General features: G+C 45.6%; 1 long non-coding RNA gene across 1 annotated transcript in view; it reads left to right on the forward strand.

Moving 5' to 3' along the window:
* LOC139762042 (uncharacterized) overlaps positions 1–20,988 on the forward strand; it is a 327,050-nt gene that overhangs the window by 198,017 nt on the left and 108,045 nt on the right. The gene's annotated exons all lie outside the window — the stretch shown is intronic.

Raw genomic sequence — 20,988 nt, forward strand, 5'->3', positions numbered from 1 at the left:
ATTTCGTGCAAATCTGGCCAGTTCATCATAACTTAACCTCTCATATGGCTAGCCATCTGGTATGCAAATCAAGGATATCTGCTTTTCCCTCCTTTTTTTTTCTCTCTCTCGCCAAAACTGATATTTTCAAAACCTGGTCCATAAAAATAAGTGTCTTTTTAGTGAATAGATAAACAGCTTCTTTTTGACTGCCTTCCTTTTTACTAGGCGGCACCAGAACGAAGAGTGTAAATCCTCTCCAGGAAATGGAATAAAAAATGATACACACAAAAAATCTTTCATTCTTTTATGTGAATCAATTTGATATTTTCGGGAATTAAATCATTAATTCAATCGTTCGCTGAATATAAATTGCTTGATTTGAATATTGGGTTTATCAGTAGGTGGGTAGGTGGGTGTTGGGGTTATCAGTAGGTGGGTAGGTGGATGTTGGGGTTATCAGTAGGTGGGTAGGTGGATGTTAGGGCTATCAGTAGGTGGTTAGGTGGGTGTTGGGGTTATCAGTAGGTGGGTAGGTGGATGTTGGGGTTATCAGTAGGTGGGTAGGTGGATGTTAGGGTTATCAGTAGGTGGGTAGGTGGATGTTGGGGTTATCAGTAGGTGGGTAGGTGGATGTTGGGGTTATCAGTAGGTGGGTAGGTGGAAGTTAGGGTTATCAGTAGGTGGGTAGGTGGATGTTGGGGTTATCAGTAGGTGGGTAAGTGGAAGATAGGGTTATCAGTAGGTGGGTAGGTGGGTGTTGGGGTTATCAGTGGGTGGAGATGTGTAAGTTTACCTCTGATCACTTCAGTAGTTCGTTCAGCTAATTCCTTTGTCCTTGGAAGACTCCAGAGAGAATGTATTTTAAATGGACTTAATTCATTCATTCATTTATTCATCATTTTTCATTGGCATCTTTTCCTTCTGCTTGTGGAAGGCACAGATCCGTGTCAGATTATTGTGTTATTCGCTGGAGGACATGACAACAATATGACTAGAAAGCTTAAGACGGCCAGAAAAAGAGAGAGAGAGAGAGAGAGAGAGAGAGAGAGAGAGAGAGAGAGAGAGAGAGAGAGAGAGAGAGAGAGAGTGGAGGGGGAGAGAGAGAGAGAGAGAGAGAGAGAGAGAGAGAGAGAGAGAGAGAGAGAGAGAGAGAGATATCTTGGTAAACACATTGTTGACACCTTGTCTTTCCCGAGACATTAATTCAGCGAGTGATTAATATCTCATCCCGCCAGCCCGCGCCAACTTAAGAGAACGCAGATATTCGTGATTTGGGCCAATTAGCAACAGGGCATTAGTGGATTTTTGACTGGCATTTGATGGATAATCATGAATATCTGCTAGAGCAGATTTTGCACCCGAGGAAGAAATTACTTTATGGTGAATTTCATATCAGAATTTTAACATTTCAGATTTGTACTTATATAGGGATCACTGCTTCATGATTCTGTCATTGCTAAGGTTTTTAGTACATAGGAAAAAAAATATATATTATACTTTGTCTTCTTCTTATCTTCCTTTGCATTTAGACAAAAATAATTGAGTGACATCTCTTAATCAGGAAGACAACCATGCTATTGATCCTTTTCCTCCGTCTCGTTCGTCCTCAGGAGCTGTTAGGCTGAGCTTCAACCAATTAGCACCCTGGTTGCACCGACCTCTGATCACCTTGTTTATATAAGGGGAAACTCATTTGAATGTAAGGGGATGGCGAGGGAAGGGGGGCGCCGCCCTCAGATCTTGGGCCAAGTTGGTGTTGTGTCTTGAACCTGATTAGCAACAGCTAGTCTGGACTCAGATCCTTCTAGCACTCGATAGTTCGGCAACATACAGTAGAATACGTGTATCAGTTACAGAAATGTACATCTATGTGAACAGAGTCATATCAGAGTCAGATACGGAATCATACATAGTTCAGATACAGAACCATACGTACTTCAAATTGGGAATAGTTCATATTTATCTATCTATCTATCTATCTATCTATCTATCTATCTATCTATCTATCTATCTATCTATCTATATATATATATATATATATATATATATATATATATATATATATGTGTGTGTGTGTGTGTATGAGAGAGAGAGAGAGAGAGAGAGAGAGAGAGAGAGAGAGAGAGAGAGAGAGAGAGAGAGAGAGAGAGAGAGGACCGAGCACAAAGTGTGTGAGTGACGGGAACAAAATCAAGCCTCGATGAATTATCATCTTGAATCAATTGACTAATGACTTGTGAAGAAGATATGACCTGGTTCTTATGATGGAACGCCTCCTACACACACACACAGTGATCAACTTCTGCCTCCTCTTTCATCCATGTCCTTCACTACCGCCTTGCCTTTTTCCTCACACTAACGAAGTCGCCGAGGAGCTAAGTAGCGACATTGTTATCAGGCCAACGCGGGACTCTACTGATTAAGTGGACGTTTCGTTGGCTGGATCTGGGACGTGGTGGAACCACAGTCTCCACAAGTGATTTCTCCTCTACTCTCGGGAATTCTTTCTCTCTCTCTCTCTCTAAAATGGAGATTCCTTTGAAGTGGTGTAGAGGATTTTTAAGTCCATTTCATTTTCTTCGTGGTTGTAGGGATGGTAGACCAAGAAGGCTGACTGCCAGAGATCCGGGAGTGTGGCACGTAGGCTTGTGTGACGTTTTGGGGAAACAGTGTAACACAGGAAGGGAGTGACGACTTGTTGACGAGAAGAGGATGAACTGAGAGAGAGAGAGAGAGAGAGAGAGAGAGAGAGAGAGAGAGAGAGAGAGAGAGAGAGAGAGAGGGAGAGAGAGAGAGAGAGAGCAGCGTGGGTAAAACTGGCCAGTCTGCTGCAGTTGGGGTAATCAAGGTGGACCCAAGGCGCCCCAGTGGGCAGGCAGGCCAGGCAACTTGTGCCTGTGAGCAACATAACAAGTCCCGCCACGTCTCACCTTGACAATTTGGGCCTGACAAGGCCGCCAAGTCTTCCCTCCTCCTCCTTCTCCTCCACCCTCAGGAGCCGCCCGCCTCTCTCCCACCAGCTTTAAAGAACACCTGAAATGATCAAATGAGAATAAAACACGTGGAAAAGATTGAAACCCACTGAAGGGTACTCTAGATCCTCCCTGTATATACAAACAATTTGAGTCATAGGTGACATTAGCTTCCCCGTTTCCCCTACTCCCTTTACCTCTGAGCCTCCCCTAACCCCTTTCCCATTTCCAGTCACCTAGACTGGCATACCTGGAGGCCCTCTTCAACCAGACTGGCACACCTGGAGGTCCCCTTCACCCAAAGAGGTTCACCTGGAAGTCCCCTTCACCCAGAGAGGTTCACCTGGAAGTCCCCTTCACCCAGAGAGGTTCACCTGGAGGTCTCCTTCACCCAGAGGGTTTCACCTGGAGGTCCCCTTCATTCAGAGTAGCACACCTGGGAGGCAGGGAGGTCATGAGTGGGGAGGATGAAGGCCCCACAGGGAGCCAAATCTCCGTCAAAAAATCAGAACCTCGAGACCTACATAGAGACATCTGACGTCATATAACATCCCGGACGAGCCAGTGTAGCCAAACGTGTCTACGTTTAGAGTAAAATATTGCTTCTGGTCGTGAGCAATATGCCTGGTGGTGTGTGACTGTGGCCGCGCCAGACGTGCGAATTGACGGCCAATCCATCACTGATCGCCCGACAAAGGGACGTATTTTCACGCCAACTTGACGAGAAAATGACGCCAGATCACCGAATTTCTGGCTTGGAAAAGGTATATGCAATATATATATATATATATATATATATATATATATATATATATATATATATATATATATATATATATATATATATAAATATATATATATATATATATGTATCACAGGTACGGTGTCAACGTATTAGCAGTTATAGAGGCACCTATCAATTTTGGGAACATAGAGTTGTCCCTAGCGTCTGATATCTCAAGATAGACGACCATAAGCAACTAGACGTCCCTGCGTATCATTATCTTGGCACCAGAGACCATCTCGGGCAGGGAGCCACAATGTTTACCTTCTGTGTCATTACCGAGGCTCCGGGGTCATTACCGTAGCCCTCCGCTGTCATTTATATTGATACCTAATTACCGGTCACGACCATTTTGATGTCTTCCAGCCATTTCACAGGTGATGTTTTTTGAGCTGTACGATGGTCACGACTCGACAGCAGATGTCTACAACCCAAGCTCTGTGTCAGGATTGGTTAGTGAACCTCTCTCATGTCTCTCCTCCCATCCTCTCTTTCCACCACTCTTACCAACTCTCTCTTTCCCTTCCTGTTTCCTCACCTTTCGTTCTCCTCCCTGTTTTCATCCCTCCATACCGTTCTCCTCCCTCCCTCCCTCTCTTCCTCCTTCGTAGCTCCTTATATCATCCCCGTCTTCTACCACTTCCAACCCCCGTCCTCCATCCTCTACGTCTCCCAAATCTGTGTGTCTTTACTCCCTCCTTCCACCAAACACCCCTTCCAACACCGCTGCTTCCAACATTTCCAATATCATAGCCTCCTTCCTCCTATTACACTTTCTTCCTTTTCATTCCTCACCCTTTCTTCTCCCCTAACTCATTCCCTTCTCTCTCTCTCTCTCTCTCTCTCTCTCTCTCTCTCTCTCTCTCTCTCTCTCTCTCTCTCTCTCTCTCTCTCTCTCTCCACTTGCCTGTTCCATCTCCCCGTATCTCCATTCATACGTCTCCATCCACCAGAATTCCCTTCATTTCCCACCTCCTTCTCTTCCTTCCCTTCACTTCCACATCTCCCCTACCCCACATCTCCCATTCACATCTTCCCTGCTTCCTGTGCCTAATCTCACTTCCCTCTGAGGTCATCGCCATACACCTCTTCACCCTCCCTCCTTCCCTCACGCCTCTCCTCTTTATCTCTCATCATGATCTCCTCCTTTCTTCCCCTCACCACCCTTGCCAACTCATCCTTTTCATCCATACGAACGTTACACCGGATGATACAGTCATTTGTAGGAACCGTAATCTCTCCTATCTTTCCTCTCTCTCTCTCTCTCTCTCTCTCTCTCTCTCTCTCTCTCTCTCTCTCTCTCTCTCTCTCTCTCATTTTCTAGTAATCACTTATTTATCTACACCCTCAAGGATCCTTCCTTTAGACCCTGTGCAGTGAGCCAGCAAGCCTTAATGATCCCCAATGTGACATCTGTTGACGTGGTCAGGGGACTTAATCCCACCTCCCTGGTCCTGCTTACCTCAGCTGATGGCGCTGTTTGCTGATCTGATGATTAATCAGGCTGTTTCTGTCGGCGTTTTGATCATCGTAATCCAGTGAGTATACGTTTGGATGAATGTGAATCAGGGGAGAATGTGCTTCGATGCTGTTGTCAGGATATGGGAGAATTTTAGCTCCTTGTTCAGATACAGCACCTTGATATAGTTAACTCCTTAAGCACGACGGTATACGACCCCATAAGGACTAAGGTACGATCTTTAAGCACGACGGCACATCTGTTGAGGACGACGATGCGATCCTTGAACACAACCGCAGCTCACTTTGCTATTAAGGCGTATGATATGTCAAGGTCTCGTCATCATACCCTAGGGTCACCCTTCATGCTCAAGGGTCGTAAGGTCATTCTCAAGGGTCGTAAGGTCGTGCTCAGTGTAGATGCAGTATTTCCTCATGAGGTTGGTTAAAACCACCTCTCAGCAGAGCGCCACTCAATATATTTTGCTGAAATCATTTACTCCTAAAGATACTCATAGAATAAAGAACCCATTTCAATATCCATAAAGGAACAAACACAGAGCAGACATGTGTGTGTGTGTGTGTGTGTGTGTGTGTGTGTGTGTGTGTGTGTGTGTGTGTGTGTATAAGTGAGTGTGTAGATCCGCGTTTCGTCCTTTTCCTTCTCCGGAATCGCACAGTCGTACCCTCCCACCCTTCACCTTCGTTCTGATCTCCTCCCTCTCACTCTCCACTTCTTCTCCCTCTCCCATTTCTCCCACCCTCCCTCCCATACAGCAGCAGCAGCAATAATTAATGACTAAATGCTATCAAGGAACGATCCATCACAAGCCCAGCCTTGCGTCACACTCCTGAAGGAGACCACAAATTGAGTCGCCGGATATTTCACTTTGTTTCTGGCCAGAGTCGCTCCCACAATTTACGTATGATTATGATTAATTGAGCCATACCGACCACCCCGTTTTTTGTTACTCCAAACTGAGAGAACGGAACACTGGTTACCACGAAATTACTTATTTATGCATTTTTGTATGAATCATATATTTTTGTAGTTCTGTGAATGTGGGTCTTTTTACGAGAGGATTATATTCGGTTAAAAGTTGTTTGGGTTCCTTTGTGTCTAGTCCTATTCTATCGCTACATTACAGATGTGGCTCTCATGCCCAATTTTATCATCCCTACACTGAGATATATCATCCCTATAGTGAGATACATCATCCTTACACTGAGGTACATCATCCCTACAGTGAGATACATCATCCCTACACTGAAATACATCATCCCTACAGTGAGATACATCATTTCTACAGTGAGATACATCATCCCTACACTGAGATACATCATCCTTATACTGAGATACACTCAGAGTATACCTCCTTAAACTCCTTAGCATTGTCACTTTTGGCCTCTACACCCATCATCGCCCAACTACACCTGACGCTGTCTTTCTGACGTCCAAGATAATCCCTGCAAACCCCCAGCCTTATGCTGTAGTGGTTTCTACACCTTCTTACACCTCGCTGCACCCACGTTACACCCAGACATCATCCTCTGTGACTTCCATTAACCAGAACTCTCTTGGTCTTTCAGCAGAATCGGCCATTTTTCGTCCGTGCTTTTAAAAAGTTCCTTTGAGCTGCGACGGGGCAGGTTCTCAGTCCAGATATCGGCAGTAACTGTACATGATATGAAAAGAGGAAGATGCCTTTGTCCTCTGGGGGAATGGTCGGCTAAAACTGTCCAATTTGTCGTTCCTTGACGTGGTCGTAAAGGGGGAGGAGGAGAGGGTAGTCAATGCAGCCTAAAGTCGTTTCATGAATTCGTTGTGTTCACTGTATGTTTCTCATAACAACATTGGATTGTGGTTTGTCTAGATTGAGTCTTGGTCGTCGAGGCTGTTATTAAGAGTCTTCCTATGAATCAATTTCATCTGAGAGTCGTTTATGAAGTTTTTGTGCTTTGTTTGTAATTTCCTTAAGAACTACTCCTCAAAATTACGTTGGGTGCGGTGGTCGTTGTGTTACGTGATCGTTGGCATTTGTGTCTTCTTGGGTCGTGTGAGGTAGTATGGAGGGTAGTAGTGCCACCCCAACTTACCGTCCAAATCCTGTTGTTCCCTACCAATGGTGAGTCTATACCTGGTCGTGTGTAGGTTGGTGGTGGTACTTATTGATAATCCAGAGTCGTCATTGCCGGTCGTTCATAGGCATCCCCCTGCGGTCATGTGTAGGGTGTGGGTGGAAAGTGGTCGATGAGAGGCGTCCTCAGATGTCGTGTGGAGGGTAGTGGTGCAGGGTCTTTGTGTTGTGTCGTTGTGTCAACGTACCCCCAGAGCCTCTAGAGCAACGCCCTAGGACCAGCTTAGCCTTAGGGGGAAGTGTTAGCAGTCCCCAGAGTCTGGAGCAGCAGCCCCCCAGGACCAGCTCAGCCTGGGGGGAGGGGGGGGGAGGCAAGTGTCAGGAGGAATTATCTTGTACACAGGAGGGACGGGCCACTCACTGTTTCCTGTCGTGTCTGGGTACACACGTGTCTGTCTCCATGGCTTCTCTCTCTCTCTCTCTCTCTCTCTCTCTCTCTCTCTCTCTCTCTCTCTCTCTCTCTCTCTCTCTCTCTCTCTGCTCTTCTCTGGCTTTATCTTTACCTTTCTTCCCCTCCATAGTTTCTCTTGGCTTCCTTCCTACGCCCGTCTTCTGTATTCTCCCTGGGACTCTATATTGGCTTCCTCCCTGCCACATTTTCTCTCTAGATTTTGTCCTGGAATTCACGAGATTCTTCGGTCATGTTCGTGAGTGTACATTTGGCTTTCCCAACACCTTTCTCTTCTGTCCATGGCACTCTCCTGTATCCCTCTCCTTCACGCTCTCCCTCCCTCCCTCTCCCAGGTTGTTGTGGGAGACTAATGTATTCGTGTTCTCTCGGCTGTCAGGAGGAGCGCCACTGTGCCTGTCTGAGGATACACCCAGCTGGATTTGTGGGAGGCTAAAGTGGGAGTGGGGTTATGACGGGGAGTTGAGTGGGGAAGTGAGGACAGGGGAGATGAGGAAGGGGAGAGGAGAGGGAAGGGAGAGTGACGTGGTGGAAGGGAAGGGAAAATGGTGTGTAAGAAAGTTGAGGAGGAAGAGAAGTGGAAAGATATTTAGGTAAGGGAGGAGAGGGTAAGACGAAGGCTAAGATAACTGCATCTGGGGAGGGAACGGATGGAAGTTGTAGAGGAGAAGGTAGGGAGAGACAGGAAGGGAGAGGAAGAGGGACAGCGGAAAATGATAAGAGGACTGAGGAGGAACGGCAGAGAAGCAGGATGAGGAGAGGACGAGAAAAGAGAGAGAGGAGCAAGGAAGGGTACGCTTGTCTCCCTTAGAGGAGGAGGAGTAGGAGGAGGTAGGGTGAGGAGGAGGAGGTGAGACGTCATGGGCGGGGAGTGAGGGAGTGTGGGAGGGTGTAAGGAGGGTGACGTCTCTGGTCTGTGGTGGTACCTTGGCATGATACAGCGTCATATGATGGCGTGTTATTTCTTATCTGATATCCGAAATATATTTTTTTTGTGAAGAAGTGTTTAGATACTGTCATGTCATAATTATGATAGGTTTTGCAGTTCTGTGAATAAGATTCTTCTTTGAAATTCAGTCTTTGTCGAAAAAGATATGGCTATGTAATGCTAGAGATTTATTTTATCTTTTTTTAATGAATGATAAATTTTCATTTTCGATTTATTTAGATTTAATATATTTTCTGATTTTCCTATTTATGGTTTTCCGTACCAAAAACATCTATATAGATAATATTTTCCGTATCAAAAACATTTATATAGATAAGTTTTTTCTGCATCAAAATCATTCATATAGATAAGTTTTTTTTCCGTATCAAAAACATTTATATTGATAATCTTTTTTTTCATTTAACTCCACCTTCTTCATTCCTCGAAGTATCTGTTCTTCCCCAGTCCGGAATTCCAAGCCTGGGAACCTGGTTGTGTTTTCATGGCCTGAACATGTTGTAGAGACATTGTGTGAGTCTGACTCTGTTATCTGAGACTCATAAGGAAGCCTTGGGTTACTGTCTGTGGTTGTGGGAGAGGTTGTAAGAGACGCATGAGGAAGCCTTGTTTACTATCTGCAGTTATGGGAGAGGTTGTAAGGTTCTGTTTTTAAAGAGGTTGTGGGGAGGGGTTTTGCGGTTGTGTGGGGTGTATGACAACTTCCACTGATATTAACCTCCGCAGATATCCATTACAAGATATAGTATCCAGTGGTAGACATGCAAAACGTAAAAATCAATAACTCGATAAGACAACCCGGTTTTACGGGAACGGCCATGGAGTCACAGTGTTGCCACACGTAGATCGTAAAATATAAACTGTGCCTCAGGGAACAATCTGATCTTGATCAGGGTCGTCATAAATAATGTTCAGAGCCTAGTGCTGATTGGTGCTAAGGCCAAGTACCCACGTTGATAAAACAGTCATTTATGATATTGTGTGAGATAAAACACGATAACAATACCGTAAATTGGAAACTCTGACACACAACGTCAACAAGAATTCCTCAAGAACATATATTTCATAAACAAATGCACATCATAAACAGCCTACATGAATGCCTATGAGAGTTTAGTACCATAAACACAATGTTGTGTCGTCTATTGCTCACCAGGAATATGTACACAGCCCACAACAAATGATAAACCCGAAACCAAGGACTACATCCACCATCACAAACTTTCCTGTTTATAACACTGGCGGGTTACAGACAGACGCTCTGACGGTGTGGTGTGACTGCAGGAACGTCTGACAGTCAGTATTATGGTTATGGTTCGTAGAGGAAGGAGCGTAGACTACCCTGTAGGGAGGAGAACCATAGAACAAAAGGGACGAAGAAAACTCAAGAGAACATCACTGAGGAAATAGAGGAAAGTACAAGAATAAGGGAATGAATCATTATAAGATGATCAATATGATTAAAAAATCGACCATAGTGAACGTATGGTGTAAACACTCCAGTACACAGGAGAGTGTAGGGATGTACAGCATGATATACGGGAAGCCACTTGATGGCTCAGGTTAACAGTGGGCGTTGAAGTCTTTCCCTCCTCCGACAACCAACCCATTTCCCGGACTTTGGCCACAACTTACCCCCTCTCTTTGACTCGCCTCATAAAATATTTCTCTTTCATTCAAAAGAATTGTCGAAGATTATCTTTAAAAATATCAAATGATTCATTTTCACGAAAGAGAAGATCCAAATATTATATAACCTAAGAGGTTTTATATAAGCCCCCTCGCTTACGACGATGCTTCCTAAACCATCGCCAGTCTTGGCATCGACACAGTATTGCACAATATCTTTCCTCCGTTCTCCTAAAATTCAACCAGGCAAAAACTCATTGACAGCAAAAAGTCTTGGGGAGGCTGGCATCAGCATTCACCACGGCGGCCGTAAACCCCGGGAGACCTGATGCTAAGCTACCCGAACCATTAGTTAGAGCAGCGGGGCGGTGAAGTAAGGGCTGGAGGGAGGGGCGAGGGCTGAAGGGGGGAGCCGAGGGCCGGAGGGGCGAGGTAATGGTTTGTAGGGCTGAGATAAGGGCTGGAGGGGTGAAGTAAGGGCTGGAGGGAGGGGCGAGGGGTGCATGAGTGAGGTAAGGGCTGGAGGGTTAAGGTTAGGTATGGGGGGACGAGGTCAGGGCTGAAGGGAGGCTATGACTTCCCCCCCAGCCACAAGATGAGTGTTGTGGGGGTGAGGCAAGGGTTATAGGGTGAGGCTAGGGCTCGTGAGGCGAGGTAGGACCTAGAGGGGCAAAGTAATGGCTGGTGAGGAGCTCCTAACTTTCCTGCAATCGTCTACTGCTTCTGTCCCAGGACCGTGGAAGATATGTTCATCCGCAGCAGCAACACTCAAATAATCCTCTTCCTGATGCTCCTCAAGTGTCAGCCGGGAGTCAGGAACCTCGATGACGCTTCTCAAGTGTTAGCCGAGAGTCAGGACTCGCCCCGACGCTCCATAGGTGCCAGCTGTGAGTCGGAACTCTCTCTGAACACTCCTTAAGTGTCAGCCTGGAGTCAGAATTCTCCCTTACGCTCCGCCGGGGAGCTGGAAACTATCTCCATCGCTCCTCAAGTGTCAGACGGGAAAGATTTCTTAGTCATCTATCAATCCAAAATGATGATTGTTTTAGAAAGTCAATGAAAACTTCATAACTATCATCTACATGATTATAGATATCATCCAGTATCTTCCAGTTATCACCAGTTCGTAAAGACTTTCAAGTGGGGGTCATTCTCAGCTTAGTAAGTGTCTTAGAATAATCTTCCAGTGGGTGTTTTCCAGTGTCTGAAATATCCCCAAAGTTTGCACTGGGTAATCTTAAGTTCTGGGCGTGCTTGAAGCTTCCTTCCCTGCACTAGGAGACTTTCAGGAGATCGATACTTTAACTCCCGCTATAAAAGGAATCGGACTGGATTCTTATCCCAGGGTCCAACCCACCCACCAGTGCTCTGAGCGCTCTCGTCTCCCAGCGAACGTAAATTTTGTGGTGCCTTCGGTGATGCAATTTTTGCAGAGACTTTGACATTTTCTGAAGCTGCATGTGCTGTAGTTCCCATTTTTTTCTTTTTACTTTTGTTAACAATATTTCTCATTTATCAGACATTGAAGTGATTAAAAGTTGATTTTCTTTGATTTATTCTGGCTGAAATGTGGTGAAAAATGTTTCCTTTTCTGTCTCCACCTGTTCCCTCCCTCTCTCTCTCTCTCTCTGGACGAGGAGGTCAGAAAGTCTACCATCAAGCTTGCCTCACCTTCGTCAAATGCAAATGACAAACCTCCTCTAACTCGAGCAAAGGAAAGTCGAGTGAGTCATGTGTAATGACTAAGACAGATTCGGGCTGGAAGGATGCCAGCAGGAGTTCCACAAACCAACCTGGAAGTAACTGTGGCAAAAGGGACTGCGAGAGTTCCAGGAACCTCCCTGGAAGTGACAGTGGCAACAGGGATGCCAGGAGCTCCAGAAACGTCCCTGGAAGTGACTGTGGCACGGAGGCCAAGAGTTCCAGGAACCACTCTGGAAGCGAGTGTGGCAAGAAGGATACCGGCAGCCCCAGGGACCTTCCTGGAAGTGACTGTAACAAGGAGGCCAAGAGTTCCAGAAACCACCCTGGAAGTGACAGTGGCAAGAGGGATGCCAGGAGCTCCAGAAACGTCCCTGGAAGTGACTGTGGCACAGAAGCCAAGAGTTCCAGGAACCACTCTGGAAATGACTGTTGCAAGAAGGATACCAGCAGCTCTAGCGACTTCCTGGAAGTGAAAGTTTCTCATGATTTTGAGTAAATTGATTACATGAGTGTTCCAGCTGATGACCATGTTGTCAGGGTCTGATCAGAGACATCTGAAGGGTGTTTGTGTGAGTAGAGTCATGGCGGTCTGACAATGGTGGCGCTGTGGTTGGGGGTTGATGGTGGTGATTGTGGTAGTTATATGATGAAGATCTTAGTGGTGGTGGTGCTATCAGAATAAACCTAAGTCAGTAACCTGCTATTGCATTAAATCAATTGTAAGGATTGAGAATTGAAGCCATCTCCAACTGCTGTTATTCTTATCTGATATGAGTAAAGTATAATCTCTTCTAAAAAAAAAAAAAAATAAAATGCGACGGTCCATTATAAAAGCCCATCCAATCAGTGCAAGCAAAAGCCAGCAACAGTGGAGCATATTCCTGGCCAACAGCCAGTTTCCCCCACCGGCCATTATCCAATCAGAGTGCCGGAAATCAGATCACCCGGGGAGACAACTGACTCGCCAAAACTTGGCCGGTGACACCAAGTCACAACACAGGCGCTGAGTAAAGTTTAATTGGCTCTGGTAGAGAGGGCTGGGGAGGGCATGGGTGAAGGCTGGTTAGAGGGCTGAGGGCTTGAGTGAGGGCTGGGGAAAAGGTGGGTTTAGATGAGTTGGAAGGAAGGAGGAGGATGGTTGGGCAATGCTAAAAGAAGGGGAGGAGGGCTGGAGAAAGGATGTAGGATTGGTAAGCGTTGAGGGAAGGATGGGGAACGGAGGACTGGGAAGGGAGTTGGGGATCGGGAAGGCGTTTGGTGAGGAATGACGGCAGTGGGATAAGGTATATACTCCTGTAGGAGTAAATACCACACATCCTGCCACATCTGTAGATGTCTTGATGTTACTTTCCTACGACGCCAGACCACTCCGGACCTGCTGCTGTACCAGGTTCCCTTTCCCACCACCATCGTCTCAACCTTCCTCATAGACCAACTGACCTAAAAGTTAACACATCTTGAGCTCTTTCTTGCCATCTTGGACTCATGTTCCATGCCTCCCACGGTGTCTTGTGTATGAATACTTTGTCTCATCCCAACATACGAGTCACGCTGCCTCATTCTGACCGACCTGTTACTTCTGCAGCCTTGAACACGACAGTACGAAGCTATCGCAGGGCGGAGCGACCTTTGAGTACGATGGTGCGACCCCTGGGTACGATACCCGTGGCCTTTGACCTGACCCTCACGGGTTTGGTAGGAAGACAAGGGTTTGACTCTTCAAGCCTTGGACGAGGAAGAGAAAGCTTTTGGTCTACAGCTCACTTGGAGTGAGGCCAGACTTCATGTCGAGAGAGAGAGAGAGAGAGAGAGAGAGAGAGAGAGAGAGAGAGAGAGAGAGAGAGAGAGAGAGAGAGATGGTACGCCCTCCTACTATTCCAGGCCACCTCAACAGCCACACAAACCCACAAGAGAGCCCAGAAGCAGCGCACGACAAGCTAGAATATATGATTTCCTTCCTGACGCTGATGATGGCAACCAAACCCGAAAATGGAAATTTGTGTGGCAGTGACGGGGTCTATTTTGTGGGAATTATTCATAATTTTGAGTCTGACCAACGGAATCGCCGAGGCTGCTGCACTCCATTTGTGTTCACTGCTGCATATTGATCAGTTATGAGACAGACAACAGCATGGTTCACCATCTGATATTGCTGCAACACAAACAATCAGAATATTTGTAATGAGACAGACGACAGCATATCTCACCATCCGGGACCAGCAACAGCATAGCACACACAACCTGAGACAGTCAACAGCATGGCTCACCATGTGAGACAGTCGACAGCATAGCTCACCGTCTAAGACAGACAACAGCGTAACTCACCATCCGAAACAAGCAACAGCATATCTCACCATACGAGACAAGCAACAGCATATCTCACCATACGAGACAAGCAACAGCATAGTTAATCTTTTAAGACATTGTAACAGGTGAGGCAGGCTACAGAATATCTCACTCTCTGATATTACATTCTAATCTCCATTAACTTTTTTATCTCTTTGATTTGAGACGAACATGAATTAGAAACAAGATTCAATGAAGCATATCTCTTCGAGTAACAGATTACGAATGAATAATACTGTAGATATGGCTGCTAAGAATTGTAGGAGAGGCAGAAAAGAATCTTGTGAAGGTAATGATATATGAATATAGTTCAAAGGGTATGAAGAGCCAACAGTGTATCCCGGCGCGCGCTCAACCCAGCACCCTCTGGGTTATCAATATTTACAATTGCCTGAGGCTAGAGACCGCCAGAGCAAGAACAATTAGGATAGTCAAAAATTATATATAGTTCCGTACTTAAGCAAATCGTGGTAACTGATGATGAAAGAGATGTTAATAGCTACCAGAGGAATTAATACTGGAGGAATTGATCGTGAAACAAGAACCTACGGTAGAGCCCTGAGCCAAATAAGGAGAGGTCAGCGAGGACATGACCCTACAGGAGGATTTGCAATCCGCTGGTGACGATGGCAGGAACTCCCTCCTCCCAAGGAACCTCTTACTCATGATAAACCCTTATCATTCTGCCCCAGGGGCCCCCTTCTCCGTGGAGCTCCCGTGGCGCTCAGACAGCCCGCCGCGTATAGTGTATCATGGAATGTGGCCATGTTTTGTGCATGTCTGTGTGAGGGGAGTGCAACACAGTGTAGGAGTATGTGTTCATGTTAGATCTTGTGATGTGATGAATCAGTGTTTGCATTGTTATAGAGATGGATGGTGTCCATAGCACAGACGAGAAAGTGTAAGTGGTACATGCCTGAGGGGCGTAGTTTCAGTTGGATGTATGTCTGGCGGGATGGTGTTCAAAATTGGGTTGGAAGGGGAGGGTAGGAACAGTTGTTTAGTGTCTGTCGGGGGATTCCGGAATGTAAAGGTTTTCTTAATATGTTTCTTGGGGATGAGGGAAGGTGAGTATAGGCTATTGAAGTGTGAGGCAGGGGTACTCTCTTCATATTTGCCGTGGGATTCGTGGCTAGTTATAGACTGGTTTGGCTGAGGAGGGTCTAGTGCTATTACAATGAAATGAGTACTTGAGCATATTGAGTTGGGATTACGTGGGAAGATTTTTATTTCTATTTTGTAGTTGTTGAGTGTTCGTAGTTGCTAAGCAGCCTGTGATTGTTCTGAGTGGTTTGTTTTCTGATGTTTATATTTTTGTTATATTTGCTTTTAACAAGGTAGACGACCAGGCAGGTGTTAAGCGCACCTTAAAAATGGAATGGATGAATTGCTTGTAAAGGATACTAAGGGATGTGTTCCTTGTCCATATCTAGTACCAGTAAGTGTTCTGAGGGCACTGAGTTTATGTATAGACTTTGTGTGGGGAGTGATTGTTACGTGTGTGTCGTATGTGATGCCAAGTATGTACGTCGATGTACGTCGATCATCATGAAAGCTGTAGATTTCTTGTCAACTCTTAACATGTGTGGCATTGAGTCACATTCCCCAGTTCCGATGATGGTTGAAAAATCAAATGCATCGCAGAACGTAAAGACTTCCAATCAGTGCGTTGAAAAAGTGCATCAGACCAACCGGATATATCTATTAGGTCGGAGGAAGAGCGTCACTACTTGTTGTAATAAAGGATCCGGTCGTATCTGTTGGGAGTTAATCCTGGACACAAGTTGGGGATCGCCAGGCGACGTGGTGCTGGGTTCCCGCCATCGCTGACGTCACCACCGCTCGCCCAGGGGTCGCTGGCACAACACAACTTTATAATTACAGCACTAAATTACTTGGCGCTCGCTCATACCCCCCTTTTGTTTATGAAAAGGGGAGAGAGACAGAGAAAGAGAGAGAGAGAGAGAGAGAGAGAGAGAGAGAGAGAGAGAGAGAGAGAGAGAGAGAGAGAGAGAGAGAGAGAGAGAGAGGAAGCATTAGCATATCTGTCCAATTTTGCTTGGTTCTCCCGTTCTTCTCGCTTTCTAAATGACATTGATTCGTGTGAATTAGTGTATTCTGTGCGGTATTTTTATTACCTCCGTCGATGAATCTCCCCTTTACCATTGTAATGTCTTTATGCTTCATCCGATTTCCTCCCACCTCGTACATTGGTTCCTCTTCTTTCGTTCTCTTGGAAATTCATAACTGGATATAACGAAGCCGAACATTTTCCTCTCTTCTTATTCTTGTTTTCCCTGGCGGCTTGTGATCAAATTGCAAGTCATAATGCTCAATTTCTCCGCTTGGCGTCGCCACCCTTAACGCTCCATGTGACGTCATGGCTCAAGGAGCCAATCAGGTGAGACATTAGAGCGGCTTATATACAGCAGAGCCAAAGTCGTGTTGGGTGACGGATGCACCTCGGCCTCCGTGCCAGAAAGAGCCTCCGTGTGATTTACCCCGAGCGAAAAATGGTATCCATATTTTGTCCTTAATTGTTGTCTGGGGTCGAGGCTGTTTCACGGGTTCTGGCGGCTTGCTTCGGGCCACACAGGGGGGCTTGTGGTGCCTCCTAGCTTGGCTCGGGCCACACGGGGGGCTTGTGGTGTCCTAGCTTGGCTCGGGCCACACGGAGGGCTTGTGGTGTCCTAGCTTAGCTCGGGCCACACAGGGAGCTTGTCGTGTCCTAGCTTGGCTCGGGCCACACGGGGGGCTTGTGGTGCCTCCTAGCTTAGTTCGGGCCAAACATGGGGCTTGTGGTGTCCTAGCTTGGCTCGGGCCACACGGGGGGCTTGTGGTGTCTTCTTAGCTTAGTTCGGGCCATACGGGGGCGATTGTAGTGTCTCCTGACTAAGCTCGGGCCACATGGGACTTGTAGGGTCCTCCTAGCTTAGCTCGGTCCATACAGGGCTTGTGGTGGTCCTCCTGTCTTGGCTCGGTCCATACAGGGCTTGTGGTGTTCCTCGTAGCCTGGCTCGGGCCACCACACTGGGATTGTGTCGTCATCTTGGCTCTTACCAGCTCCGACAGATGGCGCTGTACTGGCTTATTCGTACAGAAACAAAACCTCTTATAACGAAAGTTTTTATAAGAATTAAGATATAGAACTAAGTACACGCATATACACCCTTATGCACATACACAGTCTTATATTGCCCCTAAACTACATCCACAGTGGTTGATATTGCTAACTATCATTAACGTACGGGTACGCCCGGGTTTGATTCCCGAGCGCGGCAGTCGGCCCACAGCCAGCCCAGTTGTTCATCCTTCCCCTCAAGGCTGGTCACTTGATATACCAAGTTTAGACCTCCTCCCGTAATACATAGATAGTAATCATTCATACACACATACATACAAACACATAAACATACGTTCAAAAACGATATATATATATATATATATATATATATATATATATATATATATATATATATATATATATATATATATATATATATAAATAAATTGAATTACAGTGTGGCTGAAAATTTGTACAATAAGAAACTAAACAGGACGAGGTTTGCAATGAAGGTAGATTAGATGCAGAAAAGGCACAAGTTTGTGGTTTATAAAGAAATGATCAAGACTACAAAGTTATGGAGCTGAAAGTTATGCTTAACTTTATCACGTTAGGAACTTGTGAAGGAAGTTAATACTGATATTATCAAGATGATTGCGCGAGATGGAGAGACGTGTTCTTTAGATCATTCACCAAGAGATTCAGGGGAATGCAAACAATGAAAAGATCCCTGAAAAAAAAAAAATTCGAGGCTGACTGTGATTAGTAGAAAAGGGTGCAGAGGGGGAGGGATAGGAAGGGAGAGGAGGCGGAGGTTGGGAGGTAACGTGGAGAGAGAGAGAGAGAGAGAGAGAGAGAGAGAGAGAGAGAGAGAGAGAGAGAGAGAGAGAGAGAGAGAGATTATCTACTTAGCTAGGAAGGAAAAAGGTAGTAAGGTCGATCACAGAAAAGGGGGGAGGTGGAGGGAACGAGTGTTCTGGTGGAAACACCTGAACTCAACTTTCCCCCCCCCTCTTATCTCACTCATCTCTTCATCGCTCTGTAGTCTACATCTTTCGCTTTACTCTTCTTTTATGCTTTTTCTTCTCCGCATCGTCTGTAACGAAGCCCCCCTAGGCGACTCAGATGGCAAGTGTGGACCAGGAGGTATTTCACAGTTACCACACTCAGGGCCTCTTCTATGGAAGACTCTCCGTTGGGCAGATGTGGTTATTCGAAGGACCGAGTAACGCAGAACACTTCTCAACAGAACATCGGTCTACATATGATAGGCTGGGGAGCTGAGGACGTGCTATAACCCCCGTCATTCTGTATTCTCTGGCTGGCTGCACCCGTCCACCAATAACCTACAGTTTGTAACTGTCTCTTCCATCTCGAGGATGCACTTGACACTCGAGTAGCTACGACTCCAAGCTTGAACTTGATATGAACTGAGATCGCACAGTGACGTGTGCGCAGCTTAATGGTTGCTGTAGACTTTGCCGCCTGGCTGAACTGTGAGGAGTTCCCTATCGCAATACAGATGAGTCAGGGTTAGATCTAACTTCTCAGGTGAAGGTAAGACAGGATGCTCTTGACTGTGGAGTAGAATGTGGAGTTTGGTCTCCAATAGCCTTCCTATCGACGCTGTTTCATAGGAATACAAAAAAATATTTACAAAGGAATTCAAACAGCAACAGACGGTTGGATCCCTTCCAGACCCACCACCTAATTCTGTTCCTTGAGATCCTCTGTTCCTTCTCCCGTTTTTTTTTCTTGGTTCCTTCTTCCTCTTCGTTACTTCTTTACTCTCATCCTCTGTTTCTCCTACCTATTCTTTCCACTTCTTTATCCTCTTGTCCAATTCTTCCTCCCTTTCCCATTGTATTTTCTCTCTTTACCTCCCTCAACTTCAGCTTCTCTCTCTCTCTCTCTCTCTCTCTCTCTCTCTCTCTCTCTCTCTCTCTCTCTCTCTCTCTCTCTCTCTCTCCTTCAGTCTCTTCCTCTCCCTCGCCAACATAAGCATACGAAGCGTCAATATCTACCCTTCCCAGTGACAATGATGCCCTCCATCCTCTCACTGGTTTTCGTCATTTGTAGTAAAATGGTAAAGCAAATCTCGTTCTTAACGTTGTTAATGATATTCTCCTCCACTCCTTGGATTAAACTAGTTAAGGAGACAAAAGCTGAGTATGATTAAGGTCTTTGAGATGTAAGACCGGAATGTTTTAAACCCACGTAAGAACCCCCTGGCTGAGGGGGTGTATAACTCTGAGCTGTGTTGTGGATGGTGTAGGTGTGTGTGTGTCTGTGTTCCTAGGACCTGGCGTTGCTTTGTTAAAGACAAGTTGAGGGACTTGTCCTTCGTCAAGGGTGTGAACTTTAAAGAAAGAAGAATTTAGGGATGGACGTCATAATAGAAAGTACAGCAACCTTAATAGAAATGGAGCCAGATTGACACGTTTTTATGAATTCTGACGTAGTACATGTTATCGTAGATCTTACCATTCATATATCTTGGATCATTCCTATAAGTAGCTGGTAATATAGGGTAATATACCAGTATATGTAAGGGCTCTGTAACGTCTTAGAGCATCAGTTATGGGTTTGTATTCAGCAGCTCTTAATTCAGGTACAGTGATGAGAAATATCTTAGTGGTGGTGGCCATGATAGTCCCAGTGTGATCCCAGCGATAATCTTAGTGGTGATCCCAGCGATAATTTTAGTGGTTATCCCAGCGATAATCTCAGTGGTTATCCCAGCGATAATCTCAGTGGTTATCCCAGCGATAATCTCAGTGGTTATCCCAGCGATAATCTCAGTGGCTATCCCAGCGATAATCTCGGTGGTTATCCCAGCGATAATCTCAGTGGTTATCCCAGCGATAATCTCAGTGGTTATCCCAGCGATAATCTCAGTGGTTATCCCAGCGATAATCTCAGTGGTTATCCCAGCGATAATCCCACTGCTTATCCCAACGATAATCCCACTGCTTATCCCAGCGATAATCCCAGTGGTTATCCCAGCGGTCGTCACAGAAATGATCATTGTGGTGGTCTCACTTCTAGTTCCAGTGGTTGTCCTGGTAGTCATCTCCACAGTGGTTTCAGTGGTGGTCCCAGTGGTGATCCCAGTGGTGATGCCGAGAGGGATAATCAGATATGACCTTTAATGCGAAAAATGTACCAAGCTACATAACGGTAAAGCCAACATGAAGTTTGGTTTCACAACCAGATATATAAGCTGTAAAGCAAAGAATTGAACACTCATTATAACGCCCTGGTACGATCTCCTTTGGATTTCGCTCTTCATTTCTGGTCTCCAAGCTTGATCAAAGATGAGGAAAATTAGAACGAGCTCAAAGAAGAGCAACGAAACCAATTCCGTCACTCAGAAGTAACCTTCATGAAGAGACCTAAACCAATTTTTTTTCTTGAAAAAGCTCAAATTCTGAAGAAATCTGATAAATGTTTTCAAAGGACTACGTAGATGATTTCGACAACATATACGAAAATATCTTCATATTAGATATGAAGAAAATAGTAAGGAACATGAATGAGTAATGTAGGAAAGTCT

Source organism: Panulirus ornatus, chromosome 42, assembly GCF_036320965.1.
Source record: "Panulirus ornatus isolate Po-2019 chromosome 42, ASM3632096v1, whole genome shotgun sequence".
NCBI classification, from domain to species: domain Eukaryota; kingdom Metazoa; phylum Arthropoda; class Malacostraca; order Decapoda; family Palinuridae; genus Panulirus; species Panulirus ornatus.